This window comes from Euleptes europaea, chromosome 6, assembly GCF_029931775.1.
Source record: "Euleptes europaea isolate rEulEur1 chromosome 6, rEulEur1.hap1, whole genome shotgun sequence".
In the NCBI taxonomy this organism is placed as follows: domain Eukaryota; kingdom Metazoa; phylum Chordata; class Lepidosauria; order Squamata; family Sphaerodactylidae; genus Euleptes; species Euleptes europaea.
The window spans coordinates 89806694-89826366 of NC_079317.1; the positions used below are offsets into that span (position 1 = coordinate 89806694).

A 19673-nucleotide genomic window follows, 5' to 3' on the forward strand; every position below is an offset into this window, starting at 1 on the left:
ACAATGACTAAGTAGAACCTCCATGTTCAGAGATAGTAACCATCTGAATGCCAGTATTGAGGGTCAACAGTAGGGGAATGCTTTGGCCTCTGTGCCTGGTTTGTAGGCCTTCGAAGGGCATCTGGGTGGCCACTGTGTGAAACAGGATGATAAAGAAGAAGAGTTGGTTTTTATAGGCCGGCTTGCAATCACCTTCCCTTCCCCTCCCCACAACAGACACCCGGTGAGATAGGTGGGGCTGAGAGAACTCTAACAGAGCTGTAACTTGCCCAAGGTCACCCAACTGGCTTCATGTGGAGAAGTGGGGGATCAAACCCGGTTCTCCAGATCAGAATCCACCGTTCCAAACCACCGCTCTTAACCACTGCACCACGCTGGCTGTCTCAGGATGCTGGATGAGATGGATTGGTCCAGCATGGCAGCCCTTCCATTCTTATTGGCTTTAAATATACAGTGGAGTCAGCGGCTGAAAAATTCAGCTTCCCAAACCTTAGTACGGAAATCTGACCCAAAGATCAAACATAACCCTAGACAAAACAGCCATTGCTTGGATTACAGAAGCTTGCCTCAAACCATGGATCCCATTCAGGACATTCTAATTAGAAGGCAAGACCAGCCATACAAACAACATGCCAAATGGCTTGGTCTTAATGGGTCAGCCTATGGTAGCCAGTTTAATTTTTTTAAGTTAGTGAAAAATTAGAGTGGCTTGCTGTCTAGAAAGGTGTTCCCAAGTGAAGGACATTCTTTCATTCCCTGCCGTTTTAAAATGTCTTTTCACCCAATTCGTTATTTGCTTTGAAGTCGTCATTCAATAATTCAAATTGTGTTTTCATGTGTTGCTTTTTATTATCAAAGTGCTTAATGGAAAGTGTTTCTTGAGTTGCTTTCAAGTAATGCTCTCTCATATGCATTCGCCAGTGATTGCGGCAGGAAAAACATTATTTCATTTATTCAAAAACATGTACTCCCGTTTCTTGATAAAAAAAATCTCTGAGGAGGCTCACAGCATTCAATTACAATATCAAAATATTGAAATATTAACAACGCTCAAAATGCTTAGAAACCAGCGCGAAAATGTTGTTAACGATACAACCAAGACAGTTTAACATGGTGAAAAAATATAGTGATGCAATCTAGCGGTAAAAACTGTCTTAAAGTAACATCAGAATAATCTTGATGTTGGGGTTATCATTAGTATAATAGCCCACAGATATAACCTGAACAGCAGCACATGATGATAAAAGTAATGGCCATTCAAACAAACGCTAAAATAGTGGCAGGGTGGTATTAAAACAGGTAATCAATATCATTATTTCATGCCAAGAGCTGATTTAACAAGAACGCTGACTGACTACATATGGAATTGGCAATACAATTTCCCCCTCTCTCCTCTCTGCATGTCCAGTTAAAAAGAAACTCAGGTAACGGGGCGGGAAAAGCCCTCTCCCTGTCAGGGCCTAACTCCGCATTACACTTTTCCTGGGTCTGTCCCTGGGGTTGATTGGCAGATGTTGCCTGAGAGTTCTGTGCTTGCTAGACATGCCTGAGCCCGATTCTGAATGGTACTGTGGCTTGTGAGAAAAGCGGGCTTCGACCCTTTCCTTCTCAGCCTTCCCAGTGGAGAACCTGTGTGGTGTAGCGGTTAAGAGCGCTGGAGTAGTATCTTGGCGATCCAGGTTCAAATCCCCACTCGTGCCTTGGAAGCTTGCTAGGTGATCTTGGGCCACTCACACTCTCTCAGCCTGTCCTACCTCACAGGGTTGTTGTGAAGTTAAGATGGAAGACAGGAGAAGGATGTAAGCTGCTTTGGATCGCCATTGGGGAGAAAGGCAGGATACAAATGAATTAATTAAATAAATAAAAAACCCAACCTGAAATGGCCCTGGGGAGCTGCTGCTTGCCCGGTCGGGGAAACTTAATGTGTACTGGTTGGAGCTACATAAAGTTTTTCCTCTGGTGTAAATAGCAGCATCCTAGAGCTGTTTCGGGTTGGGAAAATGGCCTTGGGGGGAGGCACAAGAGAAACAATTAATTTAGATAAATTGCCATTTCAATTCAAAGGGGTTTAGGTAATGGCAGGTATTTTGATATTTATTTCCAGTTTGGTCATCTGTAGTAGTTGTTTTCTTACTATTGTGTCTTCCATCCAGTTCAGTGGGTTTTATGTGTGTGTATGTAAAGTGCCGTCAAGTCGCAGCCAACTTATGGCGACCCCTTTGTGGGGTTTTCATGGCAAGAGACTAACAGAAGTGGTTTGCCAGTGCCTTCCTCTGCATAGCAACCCTGGTATTCCTTGGTGGTCTCCCATCCAAATACTAACCAGGGCTGACCCTGCTTAGCTTCTGGGATCTGACGAGATCAGGCTAGCCTGGGCCATCCAGGTCAGGGCCAGAGGGTTTTATACCTCCACATTAAATATGCAGACGTGATGCTTTAAAGTCATTTTAATTCTTATTTTCTTTCTCACTCTTGATTCTCTTTTTCCCCTATTAACTTTATCTAGTTCAACCTTTCTATAAAAATACAGACTCTACTGGAAAGCACAGGGCTGATACGTGGCATCCAAAATTTCACCACTGACATTTATTATTATCTAAGACTTGATCATTTCCCACCATTTGACTTCTTCCCAGTAATCTCACGATCTGCCAAGATACCAAATACTTTAAACTCACCTCCTGAAGTGGAACATTTGGCCTGGCTTCTGGCGGGCCAGCGTCATTCCTCACATTTGGCAGAGTGGGACTATCTGGTTACCGTTTTGCCTGTGACCAGGTACGTGCTGCCAAAAGTTTGATAAGTGGCCGTTATTATTTCTCTGCTGCAATGTCCAGCGTGGTTTGTTTGTGCATGAGCTCTGGTGAAAATAAGGAGCGGAAGAGTACTGATTTGATAGCGACTGACTGCAACATGAACGGAGCGCTCTTAAACACTCACTCGTAAATCCATTGAAAACGGGCTTGGAATTGTATAATAGTGTATGCAAGGGACGAAAAAGTACAAATGCTGGTTTCTTAAGATGTAACATATGATAGTGATTTGCGGAGGACTAAAATAGAATGCCAGCGGGGAAAACTAAAATAAAAGAGCCGGCGTGGTTGTAGGGGTTAAGAGCGGTGGACTCTCATCTGGGGAACTGGGTTTGATTCCCCACTCCTCCACATGAGCGGAGGACTCTCATCTGGTGAACCGGGTTGGTTTCCCCACTCCTCCACATGCAGCCTGCTGGGTGACCTTGGGCTACTCACAGTTAGGGTTGCCAGGTCCCTCTCCGTGACCGGCAGGGTTTTTTATGGGCGGGGTTTGAGGAGGGCGGGGTTTGAGAAGGGCCATAGAGTCCAATGCCATAGAGTCCAATTGCCAAAGCAGCCATTTTCTCTAGGTGAACTGATCTCTATCGGCTGGAGATCGGTTGTAATAGCGGGAGATCTCCAGCTACTACCTGGAGGTTGGCCACCCTAGTCACAATTCTCTCAGAACTCTCTCAGCCCCACCTACCTCACAAGGTTTCTGTTGTGGGGAGAGGAAGGGAAGGCGATTGTAAACTGGTTTGAGAGTTCTTAAGGTAGAGAAAATCAGGGTATAAAACCCAACTCCTTCTATTGTGAGGAACTGCTTTCATGGGAATATCTGCTGACTTTTCTGAATGGAAGATAGCCTTGTATCAGTAAGGTTATCTGCTGGATTGCTCTCTCTCCCCTTGTTACCTCCCCTGCTGCCCTTGCCTCATGAACCAGTGCAAAGCGGACAGCGAGATGCCAAAACGGTGGTTGTTTCCCACTTACAAATATTTCCTTCCTCCCAAACGGCTTCCTTAAATGATAGTGAAGAAGAGTTTATAGTTTTTGTATGTTTAAAAACCGAAATGCTGGCCGCCAACAGAGCATAAAGCTGAAGCTGCCGTAATATTTGGGGGTTCTTTTGGCTGAGTCGTGCAGCTTTTAATAAGGCATCAATTATTATTTTGTCACTGGATCGAATATTGTGGTTTGGTTAGAGTTTTGACTGTGTTCGCTGTGCTGTATATGGTCAGAAATGCTCTCCGTTGCTCCAGAGACTAGGACACGGAGTAATGGATTTAAACTAAGAGAAAAGCGATTCCACCTAAACATTAGGAAGAACTTTCTGACGGTGAGGGCGGTTCGACGGTGGAATGCCCTGCCTCGGGGGGGGGGGGGGAGTGGAGTCCCCGTCTTTGGAGGTCTTTAAGCAGAGGCTGGATGGCCATCTGTCGGGAGTGCTTTGATTGTGGGATCCTGCATGGCGGGGGGAGGGTTGGGGTCACTGGGGATGTGGGGGGGGAGGTAGTTGTTAATTTCCTGCATTGTGCAGGGGGTTGGACTAGATGACCCTGGTGGCCCCTTCCAACTCTATGATTCTATGTTTCTATGAAATGAAATTATTGAACCTATGGATTGCTGCAAGTGAGTCAGGGAAAGGCATTTGATTGTGCAAACAGCTGAAAATCCAAGTTGAGCTCTTGTGACCCGCCATCTTTGTCTGCCAAGAACCACAGAAATTAGTTGCTCAGGAAAAACTTCTTTAGAAGATTTGTCAAACAGGAAGTGGGAAATAAGATCTCATGATTTTGTTCGTGAATCATATGCCCCTCTCTAGCCATCCCCCAATCCAAAAAGAACAAAAAATAATGCACCTTCTTCATTTTTTTAAAAACAGTTATTTAAAAATGTTTATACACTTTCAGCCAAACAACATCCATAGTGGTCCACAGCTCTTGACTAGGGTGGCCAGGTCCCTCTTTGCCACCGGCTGGAGGTTTTTGGGGCGGAGTCTGAGGAGGGTGGGGTTTGGGGAGGGACTTCAATGCCATAGAGCCCAATGGCCAAAGCGGCCATTTTCTCCAGGTAAACTGATTTCTGTTGGCTGGAGATCAGTTGTAATAGCAGGAGATCTCCAGCTAGTACCTGGAGGTTGGCAACCCTACTCTTGACAGTTAATAAAACTCATGCTATGTAGCTGTGTATTTGTGAATGGGAAAGAGGGAATGGAACGCTCTCTAAAAATGCATGATTTCCCCCTAGAGATCGCCTGGATCATTGTAGTGCCTTTTAAGAGAAAAATCAACAGGAGGACAATCCATATCAACGACGATCCATATCAACCACTTGAAGATCCTATATTGGTGCTCATTGGTTTTGAAGTCATGCCAGTTGTACTTAAAACAGATTGGTCTATGAAATGTGTCAATATGTTGTTTCTTTTTTTTTCTTGAAGCACTCTTGGGCAGAACTATGTGGTCTTCTGTCTCCATTAAATGTCTTTCTCTTTTTGGTTCTGTAGAATCAGTAAAACTGGGATTTTGCACCTGCAAATTCTGGCATTAGTTTTGGGGTTATTGAATACAGAAAGGTACTATAGTTGAGGTAATCTGCCATCTGCAGCAGGTTTGAAAAAGCTGTCCAAACTTCCTGTCATTCTTGTGGGATTCAGAGTCAAATTGGGGCTGCTTTTCCCAGCTTTTCTTAAAGACTCGGAGTTGATATCTAACTCATTCCTGCTACATAAAGTTTTGTGTGTGTCTGGAATGCATTATTCCCTAATAGAAGAGGTGAAAGCTAGTTTATTGCATCAATTTAGGATGAAGAGGTACGATGCAAGATGTAGTCAGCTTGATTAGATAGGATTGCCAGGTCTCTCTTCGCCACCGGCGGGAGGTTTTTGGGACGGAGCCTGAGAAGGGCGGAGTTTGGGGAGGGACTTCAATGTCATAGAGTCCAATTGCCAAAGCGGCCATTTTCTCCAGGTGAACTGATCGGCTGCAGATCAGTTGTAATAGCAGATCTCCAGCTAGTACCTGGAGATTGGCAACTCAATGATTAGAGCAGGGGCTAAATGCTTAAGGACAGAAAATTAGCATCTGTGGTGAGATGAGAATCCTATGTCCTTATTCAGCGAGGGGGGTCCATTGTTCTGAATTTGTGTATGAACTCAAGTTCAGCAATCTCATGTTGTATTCTCCCCTTGAAGCTTCTCTGTTTGAGGACTGCCACTCTTAGACCAGCAATGGAATATCCTGGAAGGTAAAAATGTTCTCCCACTGATTTTGCAATTTTTGATGCAGATTTATGTCTGTTATTTCGCATCGGGACTGACCTGTTTGATGTAGAGATTAGAACGGCATTGCTGACATTTGATGGTATATATAATGTTGGAAGACGAACAAGTCAGTGAACCTGTGATGGCATGCATGGATGGTGTTGCTAGGTCTGCTGATTATGTTGTCAGAGTGAATATGGGGACAGAGTTGGCATTTTGGTTTGTTGCAAATCAGTCCCAGAGTTTGTGCATGTGCGTTGTTGTGAGTGAGAAGTAGTTTAAGGTTAGGAAGCTGTCTGTGGGCGAGAAAAGGTTTGCCTCCTAATGCCTATGAGAGAGGAGTATCATTGTCCAGCGTAGGTTGTAGGTCGTTAATGATGTGTTGAACGTCTTTGAGCTGAGAGCTGAACACGACCACCTGTGGTGTTCTGTGGTTGTTTCGTTTGGGCTTATCTTGTAGCGGATTATCCTTTGGTATCATTTCGACTGGTTATTCTGATTCCAAAAGTGTTTGTTGCAGATCCTGCAGGTGAGCAAGTGTTTTAAGGATCTATTTGTGTTGTGTTGTTGTAGGATCACTCTTGTCTTATTGAATTTTTATTTGTTTGGGCAGTTGGAAATTGTTTTCTGTACATGCCTCTGAATTTGTTTGGCTGTTAGCCATATTTTTAAATAAAGTTTGGATTTGGATCCTGCAGGTGCGAATCCCTTTCAGAGGGATTGGAACAGATGCCGTAGAGCTTGGCTGTAGACCGTGAATTGTTTAATGTGTTTAGGGTGATGTGTGCATGTGTGTGGCAATTGCCAGATGTATCTGCATGTCTGCAGTCACCAGAACCTTTCTTCACGAGAACCAAGAATCACTGCCAGTCAGCAAGCAATGAGTTATGAGGGGCCCGTGTTTTGATTCAGGCATCTTCTTGTGTTCATATATTCATATTTGCTTTGTGGCAGTATATTTCATTTTTGTTCCTTTTAAAATGTATTTGGGATTTCTAACCTTGCAAATTATGATGGCCAATGAACAGTGACCTACTTTAAAGGAAAAAAAATGCTCCCAAAACATCAAACGAGACTAAAATTATCGTCCTCTAGTAGCTACCTTCTCATTGTCCCTCTGCTTAAGGTAGTCCACTTGGCATCTACCTTAAGCAGGGGTACAACCAGAAGCTGGCAATCAGAGAACTGTAATTTTAGTCTGTGGTCAAGTGTATATCACAAAATATTACATCTACCAGATGGTCCTTTTCAGCAGTGGTTCCCATCTTGTGAAATGGGTTCCCTGAGCAGGTGAGGGAAGTACCATCCTTAGATATTTTCCAGAAATGCTATAAGGATGTTTTATTTGCTAGGGCTTTTAACAGGGTTTGAGCTGCAAGGGTTTTCTTGGGGGGTGGTATGGGATTTTATTATGTACGGTTTTAACTTGGAACTGTGAGCTACTTTGGGACATGAGAAAGGCAGTGTATAAATATTTTCAGAAATAAAATAGATAATATAAGCCTATGACAATCCTGGCTACCTACAGCAGAGGTGGGGAATGTCAGGCCCAGGGGCCATTTAAGCCTGCAAAATTATGGTGGCCCTTCATGGGTCCTGGCAGATCTCTAGCTCAGAAGGATCCAAGACTGGCGACCATCCTCTGCCACCAGGTGGGCGAGTATGCCACCAGTTGGATGCCTGCCTGCTTGCCCACACCGGACGGGGGTGGGCGGCCATCTGGGGCAGCTGCCTGCTTGGGGCTTAGTTGGCTAATTTTTAAGTTGATAATTTTGTATGGCCTGCAAATGAGGTTATAAATATCCAAATGGCCCTTGGCAGAAAAAAGGTTCCCCACCCCTGACCTACAGCAACCCTAAACTTTGTTTAGCAATGTGGAAGGATACAAGTCAGTGTGACCAGAAGAAGCTGATCCTCATTGCTGATTGGGACAGCAATGAAAAGTGGGAAGTATATTCATCCGAGATTGGAGAGAGATGTTGTACTCTATCTCAAAGCTTCTTAAACTGTGGGTCGCAACCCCATAACTGAATGTGGGGGTCGTGAAAAATTTGCAACAGTAAGTGGTAAAATTATATGTATAACAAAGAATCGTTTTAAAATAAAGTTCATTATGATTTATTATCAGTAAATGTTTGATTTGTATACCTATTTTATATACCTATATGCCCACGGCCACGTAAAAATTTCTCGGTCGAAAAGGGGTCACAAGTGCAAAAAGTTTAAGAAGCCCTGTGCTATCTAATTCTAGTGCTTCTGGTGTCAGATATTAAACTTCTTACTCAAAATCACAGTTGGTCGGCCCATCATGCTGCATAAATATATTCAGTGGTACTTATGGGGAAAGAGTTTTTTTTAAAGAAGCTCAATTAGCGCTTTTATGTGTCTCTGCTCTGCAATAATTTAATCCATTTGGCTGCTGTCTCCTGAAAGACTATATATCAACCATTTCCTCTTATCTGGGTTGCCAGAATGAAGAGTGACAGAGAGACTTTCCAATTTCGTAGCCTTTGTAAAGGAAAACAATGATGTTTGCCTGTCAAAAATTACTGCAGCGTAGCCTCCTCTATAACTTTGGCTTTTCACTAGGAAAATGTGCAGTAATCCTCAATCCGTTGTGAGTATTGTGTTTAGTAATTGTGTCGAAATGCTATAGGAAAAATCCTATACAAATATTAGTAATCCTACAGAAATCTTTGTGAAGGAAATGAGAACTGGGATTATTTTAGAGCCACAACTACTGTGTAGTTTCCGTTGTTCTTAGTGGACATCTTCCTGATTTCTTCCACTCTTTAAAATGTTCTCTGGAATGGGAAGCTACTAATTCATTTAACTGTCTAGCAAACTGTGGACTTTAGTGAAATAACACAGCTGTTTGTTAATTATACATACATTTTCAAAGCGTTGAACAGGCTACTTATTGAAACAATTAGTCTTTAAAATGGCCAAAAGAGGCAGAAGAATCAGTATTATTAGCTCCAGTTTGGAGTTACTAATCTTTTGGAGTAGAGCCTGGAGCTAGTTCAGCTGATGAATTTTCTCTTACACACTTGTCAGAAAACAGTCTTTGAATTCAATGCCTAACTAATTCATCTCTGTTCTCTACTGCACTGCAAATCCCACTGAAGCTACTGGAAATGGGAGATATGAAGTGTGAGATCAGGTTTTGACACCAGAGTCACCTGGTGCAATCCAGTGCGCCATGAAAGTATGCTGTGACCATGTGCTGAATTTCTTCTGCTGCTTCAGTAGACAAGTCCCTCTCAAGTCCAGTTTAAAACCAGCCGGATGATGTAGGTTCCTGTCCTCTTATTTAGCTTGCTCTTTTAGATCTGGAGAAGAATAATTTTCTGGAGCAGTTTTTCCTGTCTAGTGCTCTACTGGATGTCAGAAGTTTCGCTGTGCGCCGAGACGTACCCAAAACAAATGGCTGAAGAATTCCACATCTCTGCATTCTTTTGAGAAACACCCACTCACCACTCCTGCCTACACTTATTTGTGCCATCTAGGGCAGGGGTAAAAAGGTTCATAGTGCTGGTAATGGAAATTAAGCTTAGATAAGATGCTTGCAATTAGACGAAGTCATAAGAACATGAGAAAAGCCATGCTGGATCAGACCAAGGCCTGTCAAGTCCAGCAGTCTGTTCAAACCGTGGCTAAACAGGTGCCTCTAAGAAACCCACAAACAAGATGACTGCAGCAGCATTATCCTGCCTGTGTTCCACGGCGCCTAATATAATAGTCATTAGAGAAGAAATCTTGTTGCTTCAACTAAGGGTGAGATATATCTACAGGGCTTCTGTAAGTGAATAGTCATATTTGCTTAAGGCAAGCTTATTATTGGTTTCTGTGTGTATAGTTGTCGTAAGCTTTTGTGTAGTCAGGTTTAAGATGTCTACATTAGAGAGGAGCATCCCTACATAGCTCCCACCCCAGTTATGTGATCTGCCTAGGGCAAATAATCCCATTTCCACAATGAGACAGCTACTTATATTAATTGATATTACCAAAAAAGATGTTACTGCAAGCATACACTTTATTCCTTCTTATTTCTGTGTTTCTGTGGAGAAAACTCCAGCTCGGGTGAAGATTTTAGATGAACATGGCATTATGTGTATGCTGAAAGCAACCTTAAATGTTTCTTAAAAAGCAGCTTGGTTAAAATTTTCAATGTGTACATGGGCTATTAGTTTATATAGTACTAAGCAATCATATAAGAGCCCCGTGGCGCAGAGTGGCAAGCTGCAGTACTGCAGTCAAAAGCTCTGTTCACAACCTGAGTTCGATCCCAACGGAAGTCGGTTTCAGGTAGCCGGCTCAAGGTTGACTCAGCCTTCCATCCTTCTGAGGTCGGTCAAATGAGTACCCAGCTTGCTGGGGGTAAAGGGAAGATGACTGGGGAAGGCACTGGCAAACCACCCCACAAACAAAGTCTGCCTAGAAAACGTCGGGATGTGACATCACCCCATGGGTCAGGAATGACCCGGTGCTTGCACAGGGGACCTTTACCTTTACCTTTAAGCAATCATATGGCCCAGGCTAGCCTGATCTCGTCAGATCTCAGAAGCTAAGCAGGGTCAGCCCTGGTTAGTATTTGGATGGGAGACCACCAAGGAATACCAGGGTTGCTGTGCAGAGGAAGGCACTGGCAAACCACCTCTGTTAGTCTATTGCCATGAAAACCCCAAAGGGGGTTGCCATAAGTCGGCTGTGACTTGACGGCCCTTTTCACACACACAAGCAATCATATATACTTGACTAATATATACATACACGTGCAAAACCAGCCTCTCTACTGAGTCCTCAGCCGAGATGTTTATTTATTTATTTATGCTCTTATATCCTGCCCCCCCTCCCCACAGCAAAGCTGGGCTCAGGACAGCTCACAGCATAATCAACATCAGAAAACAATAAAATACAATAAAGAGCAATAAAAGACATTAAAATAATTCAAATCAGTTAAAAAGCCCTATAAAATAATCATAATACAAATCATAATTCATAATTCAAAAAATCCAAAATCCAGATGGTACACATTCCAGAAATATGCGCTCCAGCAGGATCTGAGAGGGAAGGCATCTTGGCCATCTTCTGGTCACTAGGGGTGTGGATGGGGGAGGTTGTTGTGAATTTCCTGCATTGTGCAGGGGGTTGGACTTGATGACCCTGGTGGTCCCTTCCAACTCTATGATTCTATGATTCATAACATTATTGGAAGTAAGAGGGGGGTGGGAGGGGAGGCCAGCGTTGACAGAGGACTCTGACCTTACTACATAACATGACACAGAATCTTTTAGTATACTGTTACCAGCGGTTACGATCTTATAAGTAACTGTCACAACTACATTTTAGTCTTTATTCCAAGTTCATCCCAAGTTTTTTTCCCTGAAGGCTTAGCATCAAAGGACCATTGCCATTTCTCAAATGCCCAACTAAAATAAACAATACTTTTCGTTTGCTTGAACCAACGGAAGTTCACAAAGCCTCCTCAGACCACTGCAGAAGATGAAGTAAAACTTTTGGTTTTGATGTGAACTAAGAACTAAGGGCCAAACTTGATGATGCTTTGGGTTTGTTCAGGACTCCTGTTCCCCTCAGTCAGATAGTAGCTGCTGGGAATGAATTTCCCAAGCACTGTGGTGATCTTGGATCAGGATCGTGGTGTGATGAGGAGAAGGGAATTCAACCTCCCCCCCCCCCCATGCTGTTTTTCCTGATCTGACCTGGTCCAGGGGGCATGATTTCCTCATTTGGAGTCAGGAAAATGGCACAGGGGGAAGGCTGAAGCTTCCTTTTTATCTATGCCACAGTCCCAGTCCATGCTGAGCTCCTGAAGCGCTTGGGAAATTGATTCCCAGAAGCTGCTGTCTGACCGAGAGGAATGAGAATTGAGTTGGAGGAAAATCTGTCCCAGCTTGTTAAAAATGTTGCATCTAGTTTGGCCTATAGCCAGCACCAATACTCACTTTGGATGCACAATTCTAGCACACAGAAAGGAGTAGTAGAGTGTAGTTTTCTCATCACTGAGTTACCATAGTAAATACATTTGCATTTATGAGAGGGGGGTTACATCACTGATTCTTAATGGAGGTTGTTCAGGTCCCAGGGGATGATCTACAAATCTTGGTGGCCATTCAGAACTGTGGGGGATTCAGAATTGTAGGTATCCCCTTCTGCCTATTGGCTATGTTTCTGACATCAAGCACCCCACACTGAGGACAAAGGCACAGCATTAGGAATTAAACCTAACATTAAGGAGTGGGCTGATGGCTATTAGGCCCACGAGTCTTATTGAATGCATGCATGGCATCTTAGAATTATGTCATAACTATATCGATATAAATAAAGTTGCCTTATCTGGAGTGCTATTTTAGGTCTTAATTTATTACTTGTTTACTCATTTTTATACTATTTGCCACCTCATCTCCGGCCAGCTGTCTTTGAGGTGTCCATTCAGTCACAGCACAGGTCCACTCTTCAGGGGTAGCAGCTCCAGAATTATGAAACCCTCCCACTTCTTGGCCTTTTGGCTATGATCAAGTGTAGTTTCTGTGTAGAAACCCTCCCACAATGAGGTGAAAAAGGCCTTTAAGCGTTTAAATTAAATGTAAGGAATTCTTTTTAGGTGGATATTTTGCAGTTAATATTCTTTTGAGGGAAAATTTGTACAGCTATGTGTTTCTTGCTGTTTTTAAAATTCTTGCCCATTACCTGTAGGTTAGGGTATTTTGTGAGCTGCCTTTAGTTGTTGTGGTTATTGGGAAAGGTGACATATATGCATTGCAATAAATAAAAATACATAATGCTGCATACTTGGAAGACAGTAGTGGATTAAATATTAAAAACGGGGGTTCGATAATGCAGCTCCCAGATAGATTCAGCTCTGGCACTTCTGTTTGTAGAAATATATCACTGCTATTTTTATTGATAGCCCATCACTGCATTACAATGAAAGAATTCTCCATAAATATAGTGACTGAAAGTCAAAAGCAGAGTTTCGCCCTTCTACGGCCATTGAAGTCAGTGGGGTTAGCATAAAGCAACTGTGCTTAGAATTGTACTGTAAGCTTGTGATTGCGCTAAGTTAACATTAATTATAGGAATGTGCCCATTTCTTCACACTTGAGCCTACATTGTGTCTTGAACTGGCAACCTGAGGGATGTCAGATGGGGATTCAACTTATGAACTGCCAAACGGTTTTAGCCAGAGGTTGGAATTGCAGGGAGACCAGCCACATCAGTATGTCTGTTTATGCCAATACATCTGATAGTGCTCCCATTTCCAAGAAGAAGAAGAAGAAGAGGAAGAGGAGGAGTAGTAGTTGGTTTTTATATGCCGACTTTCTCTACCACTTAAGGGTTTATGCCAATACATCTGATAGTGCTCCTATTTCCAAGAAGAAGAAGAAGTGGTTTTTATATGCCTACTTTCTCTACCTTTTAAGCAGAATCAGACTGGTTCACAATTTCCTTCCCTTCCCCTCCCTACAACAGACACCTTGTGAGGTAGGTGGGACTGAGAGAGTTCGGAGAGAGCTGTGACTGGCCTAAGGTCACCCAGCTGGCTTCATGTGTAGGAGTGGGGAAACCAATCCAGTCCACCAGATTAGCCTCCACTGCTCATGTGGAGGAGTGGAGAATCAAACCCTGTTCTCCAGAGCAGAGTCCACTCCTAACCACTACTCCAGGCTGACTAAATGTTTCCAGATCAGGCTTGCATGCTGGTGAGCAACTAGGAAACTGCTCTTGCTGGCTGCAGACTACCTTTGCCTCCCTTTGGCTTTTCCTGCCCTCACTGCAACAGGAATCAGATCTGAGAAGATTTTGTTGTTGCATGAAACAGAGCTTTTTCCATAAAGGGGGGTTCTTTGATTGGAGGTGGTTTGGTTATGGGTCTCGTCTGTGGGTATTGTCATCAAAGTACAGAGTGCTGGATTTGTTTATTTTGGCACAATACACTTCTGTGGAGGAGAAAGATTTTAGATCGTTGCTCTTGATGACAGTGATGGAAAATAGTGTGTAGGTAGTTGTAGCCCTCAAGTAGCAATGCAATCTGTGGCAATTCAAGTTAAGCTGGTTTCATGTGTGTTACAACACAATACTGTGCATGTTACCTGGAACTAATGGGCTGCATCCTACGAACAACTCTCACAGGGAGTTTGTGAACATGGGTCTTCCTTCAGTAGCCCCTATGATCCCCAAAAGCTGGTGGTGTCAAGAGGACCCTTGTGGAGCAAATCACTTGCAGCGTGGGGGGCTGTTGTGAAGAGGGGGACTAGATGTTGAGTTTGCAGTAGTGGAGAAAGTTTTAATTCATGCAAGGGGGAGGGAGGGTGATTTCACCTCCTTCTTCCTCCTCACTGCAATTCCCTTACAGTCACTGTTGGCTATTCAGAAGTCATCGGGGTTATTGAGGAAGGGGAAGGCTGGTAAGATCCACCTTGATGAACTCCTTGCACTGATAATTTGATGGATTACTAGAACAGGGTTAACTGCAGAGTAAGTTGCAAATTTGTGTTGGTCATTTTTCAGAATATGTTGGCCATATCATGGTTCATTGTCTCATCCAAGGAAGGTGATTGATAAATTAATGGCCATCCTGGGATTAGCTACATCGTGCCGCATCACAGATCTGGCTAGGATAAGTAATTTTAAAAGCATCTGTCCGCACCACACATGCCTCTTTCATAAGGCATGAGTTGGTTGCAGTGCTGAAAGGTACCTATGGTACAGGTCATTGTACAGGCTTACAGTACAATTCTAAGCAGAGTTGCACTATGCTAACCCCATTGACTTCAATGGACTTAGAAGGGTGAAACTTTGCTTTTGACTGCCAGTCGCTAAATTTATGGAGAATTCTTTACTCATATATTGAGGGCCAAAGTACATGTTATGTTTGTTTGAATTTATGTTTGAATTGCCTGGCATTTGTTTAACAAATCAGGGACCCTGATTTGGGTCAGAGTTGCAGTTAGGGTTGCCAGGTCCCTCTTTGCCACCAGCAGGATGTTTTTTTGGGTGGATCCTGAGGAGGGCGGGGTTTGGGGAGGGGAGGGACTTCAATGCCATAGAGTCCAATGGCCAAAGCGGCCGTTTTCTGCAGGTGAACTGATCTCTATCGGCTGGAGATCAGTTGTTATAGCAGGAGATCTCCAGCTAGTACCTGGAAGTTGGCAATCCTAGTTGCAGTGCTGGGGAAGGGAAGCTTTAACTGTTCGGATTGTACCATGTCCCATACAGAAATAATTCCCTCCCCTGTGCTGATATTACCCACCTTAGAGAAAAAAAGACTCCCGTGATGCTTCATGCCTGAGTACAGGTGACATTCCTAACGCATTCGCTTCTACAGCATACAGTTTGTGAGTATAGAACACTGAAGTTAGGTTCATATTATACAGAAAAAAGCTGCTTATGGACGAGTAAAGGAGAGCTTGCAAATGATCCTGCAAAATGTTCCCTGAGTTAAATCAGTTAAATTTCTGAAGTACTTTCTCTCCATTGTGCCATTGGAATTGTTTTTCCCACAGTGAGTAATCAGTTTCAAAAGACCGTTCATATCAATTGTGTTCATGTTCCTTTATTACAAGCTCAGTACCTGTGATAGTGCAGAATTGCATCTATAATGATTCTTTCCTGGCTGGGCTGTAATCTTCGGAGAATCTGGCTTATGATCTGCGCAAACTGGTCTGTTGTATAGAACAAGGACATTTTGCTGTGTGTTCCTGCCTTCTCTATATCTATCCAGGCACCATTTTCCCTCTGGCATTTCATTCAATTTCTGTGAAATCATTTTCAGTTCACTTCATATTTAGGTTATACGTTTCTTGGATTCTGAGTCTGTCGGGCATATAGAAAATCAATTTCCTGTTTTTATACTCCCCAAATGGCTGTGTGTTTTTTTTCTTTTGCAGCCAGCTGTGCTACCGTTATTGATTTCAGATTCAGTGAAATGCTATTTTGGTATATTATCAGCATCGTTATAAATGTCAGGAGCCAGAGAATCCTGTAATGTAGTAGTTATTCGTTCTCCTGTACTAAACACATGTTTCCAATAAATAGGTACCTGGGTTGCTCCACAGCAAAATCCAAAAGCAGAAGCCATGCAATAACATTTATTAAGGCCGCCGAAATAACATGACACAGTCTGCAAGCTTTACATTTATCTAGATCTCTTAATCAGGCTGGATATTAAAAAGTAAGAAAGGAATATGCGTAGGAACCTGAGCTTAAGGTAGTGGGACAAAAAACATTCTGCTACACTTGTACTGTGAACCAGGGATAGGCATCCGGGAGCAGCCTACTATGGAAGCCAACTTCTTCGACTACAGAAAAGGGATGCCGGTCTAGGGCGATCATCTCACCAGTAAGGTGAGTGACCCTCCTCCTTGCTGGCTGTTTCCCACCTCTAGGCACCCTAGTGCCAACCTCACCAAGCATCTTCACCAGATATGCTTGGCATCCCTTCCCTACAAGAGGCCGTTTGGGCAGAGCAACAGAGGTGGTTGCAGAATGACTACCCTCTTGACTGCCTGGCAGCTGCATGACCTCCCCCCCATCCCCCCCCCAAAGAAGCACCACCTGGTGGTACCTGAGGCTGGTAACTGAGAGATGAGAAAGATCTCTCCCTTGACTGATCCGGGCCCTACAAAGCTGGCACTGTGTGAACTGTGGATCCTCTGCTGGAAGTGCTTCCATACTATGGAGGTGTAGGGGCACCCACATTTGCTAGCAGCAGCAGGCACCCTTGGAGGCACTTCCTGTGAGGAGCTTAGGGCAGAAACACTGTGTCTAGGGGGGACAGAAAGCGATGCCAGAGGGAAAAGGGTTTGAGAGGGCAGCACCTTGGGGTGTGCCTCTATCTCTGCCTCTTGTGCTACCTCTGGCCTCCCCTCCTGTCTCTCCTCGGAAGGCCTGTTGAACTCCGGAGAAACCAGAGAAGGGGCACCCAATCTCTCCTCTAGCTCCTCCAGCAGCCCCTGGCTCCCTGGAGTGAGCTGCAGAGCCGGAACACTATCATCCCCCAAGCTCACCCCAAAAGACTGCTCAAGGTGCTCCTCCAACAGTTGGAGGAGGGGCGGCCTGAGCAGCAGACCCCTGCCCAGTGCCAGCACCTGCAGGCACCTCAGCAGGGAGCGTTCCACTGCAGCCTCAATGAAAACTTCTTCATTGCACCACCCCAGCCAGAGGTCGAGGTGATGGAAAGCAGGTGTGGAACAGGCCTCCGCACAGGTGAGGGGAAAGCCACAGCCCTCCCCCTCCCCTCCACCCCTCTAGTCTTTGCTTTTGCCTTTCTCCCAGGCAAAGAGCCCTTCTCCCTCTAACCTACAATCCTGGTTGTCTTACCCCCCTCTCTCCTGTTCCCTGGGAAACCTGCTAATGGACTTCATTGGAAGGCAAATATAGGGTTGCCAACCTCCAGGTACTAGCTAGAGATCTCCTGCTATTACAACTGATCTCCAGCTGGCAGAGATAAATTCACCTGGAGAAAATGGCTGCTTTGGCAATTGACTCTATGGCATTGAAGTCTCCCTTCCCCCAACCCCGCCCTCTTCAGGCTGTGCCCCAAAAACCTCCCGCCGGTGGCGAAGAGGGACCTGGCAACCCTCGCCAAACACCCTGTAAAACAACAGCTAGGAATGGACAAACAGTACAACTCCCCCTATTTGCCTGTGAGAAATGCTTCATCTCCCTTCCCTCTTGTTGCCCTGTAAACCTCCAAACGCGGGAAAAGGGCAACTTTGGAGACCTTTAACTGTAGCTATTCAGCATTCCCGAATAATACATTTATTTATGTGTATTTCGATTTGTAACCTGCCGTCAATCCCCGGCCAAGGCTGGCCTCAGGGTGGCTAACATCATCCAATAATATACAATATAATAAATCAACCTTCAAGCCATTATCACCTTTCAAGCCGTGTATAAGGGATCAGTATTGCTGGAGTTACATTGAAATAGTTGGAACAACATTGGTGCCATTCTAATCCTGTTGACTTCACAGACTTAGAAGGGTGCAATTCTGTACAAGACTATTCTGGAATAAATGTTTTGAGAATCCTAGTCTTGCAGCTTTAGGGGATTTACATAATACAGGAGGAGGAAGAATTTATGAAGGAAAAATCAATTCATAACTTTGTGATGGTCAAATATCTGAAAATCTTTGGTTGATATGCATATTCATGTGGTCTCTGATCATTTGAGCCAAAATGTTACCAAGGACAAAGTGAATCGAATGAGCCTGTCTTCAGACAAATCAACCTTTGTCTTAACCGGCAAAAGCTTTGTGGAAATGTCAAATTCTTTATAAATGCCAAGCAGTGGCTTACTCGCTTGAATAGTGGGTGTAGTTAGATGAGGAAGACTTTCAAAAGCTCTGAACAAATGTTAATGTAATATCTACTGTATTCCTGTTCTCAAAAATAATCACTTGTGTTTCTCAAAGTTCTGAAGGAGTTTGTCTCCAGTCTACTGAGGTGAGAAATAGGAATGTGCATTTAGAAAACAGTGGAACTGAACTGTCCCTATTCTTGAATGTGTCTAATATACTAACTCCAGTTACTAAAATAAGTTGGCAATCAGCAGAAATTGTAGGAAACAATCATTATTCTGGGGTCTTGCTGTCTGCTTTTCACAGTTTCATGAGGCAAGGGTAGCAGAAAGGGTGGCAATAGGAGAGAGTGAGCCAGCAGACAATCTTATTGTTACAGGGACATCTTCCAATTCAAAGAGTTAGCAGATGTTCCCAGCGAAGATGATCACTCCAACAGGCTATGCACCACCTTTTCACTTCCCACCAAGAACTCTTCCCATTGTACAGAATCAAAAAAGCCTTCATGAAGGCAAACAGAAATGGGTCAAGTTTCCTTACTATTCTGTTCACTCTCATATTTTTATCTGACTCTATCTCCAAGGAGCCCATGATAATGTATATTTATCCTTCCTGTAATTGAGCAGATGTCCCTTTATCAGAAAGAATGACTAGGTCAAGGGCCACCCTGTGGGCCTTGTGGCAGAGCAGTAATTTGAGCCTGAGTCTCCCCAGTCCTTGTCCAAGATTCTAACCACTACACCGTATTGTCTGTCATTGTTGTGGCATTGAATGTACCTTCTAGGTAAGACGCAAAAAATTTACTGGTATTCTCTGAAGGGGAAAGAGAGCGATCCTTTTTTTGGGGGGTAGTTCAGAGCCTAACACAGTGGTTCCCAAACTTTTCGGGCCACCGCCCCCTTGGTCCCACAAACCCAACCCCCAGCACCCTCTACCCTATCCTATAAAAAAGCATTATTCAATATAGGGGTTTGCATGACTCACTAAAGAAGATAGTAACAATAAAATTTCAAAACAGTAACAATTAATTGCACATCTATTCAAAATCAATTTAAAACTTTTTAGTTGAGATTTATTCAACAGAACTGATGAACTTGATCCAGTGGTACCAGCTCTTCAAAGTCTGGAAAAAAATTCTGATAGTTTCCACCCAGTTTGCCAGCATGGTGCTATAGCTTGATCTATTGTGAATTAGCGGAACAACACAGTTGAAGGGGCCCACCTCTAGCGACCCCCTGCTGCCCCCTTGCCTCTTAGTGCCCCCCTAGGTAATCCCACCGCCCCCTAG

At 43.9% G+C, this 19673-nt stretch overlaps 1 protein-coding gene and 1 non-coding gene across 2 annotated transcripts in view; both read left to right on the forward strand.

The window, feature by feature from the left end:
* OSBPL5 (oxysterol binding protein like 5) overlaps nucleotides 1-19673 on the forward strand; it is a 219621-nt gene that overhangs the window by 58211 nt on the left and 141737 nt on the right. The window lies entirely within an intron of this gene.
* LOC130479832 (U2 spliceosomal RNA) lies at nucleotides 12571-12765 on the forward strand. The gene has a single exon (XR_008933382.1). It is a non-coding gene; the product is annotated as a U2 spliceosomal RNA (small nuclear RNA).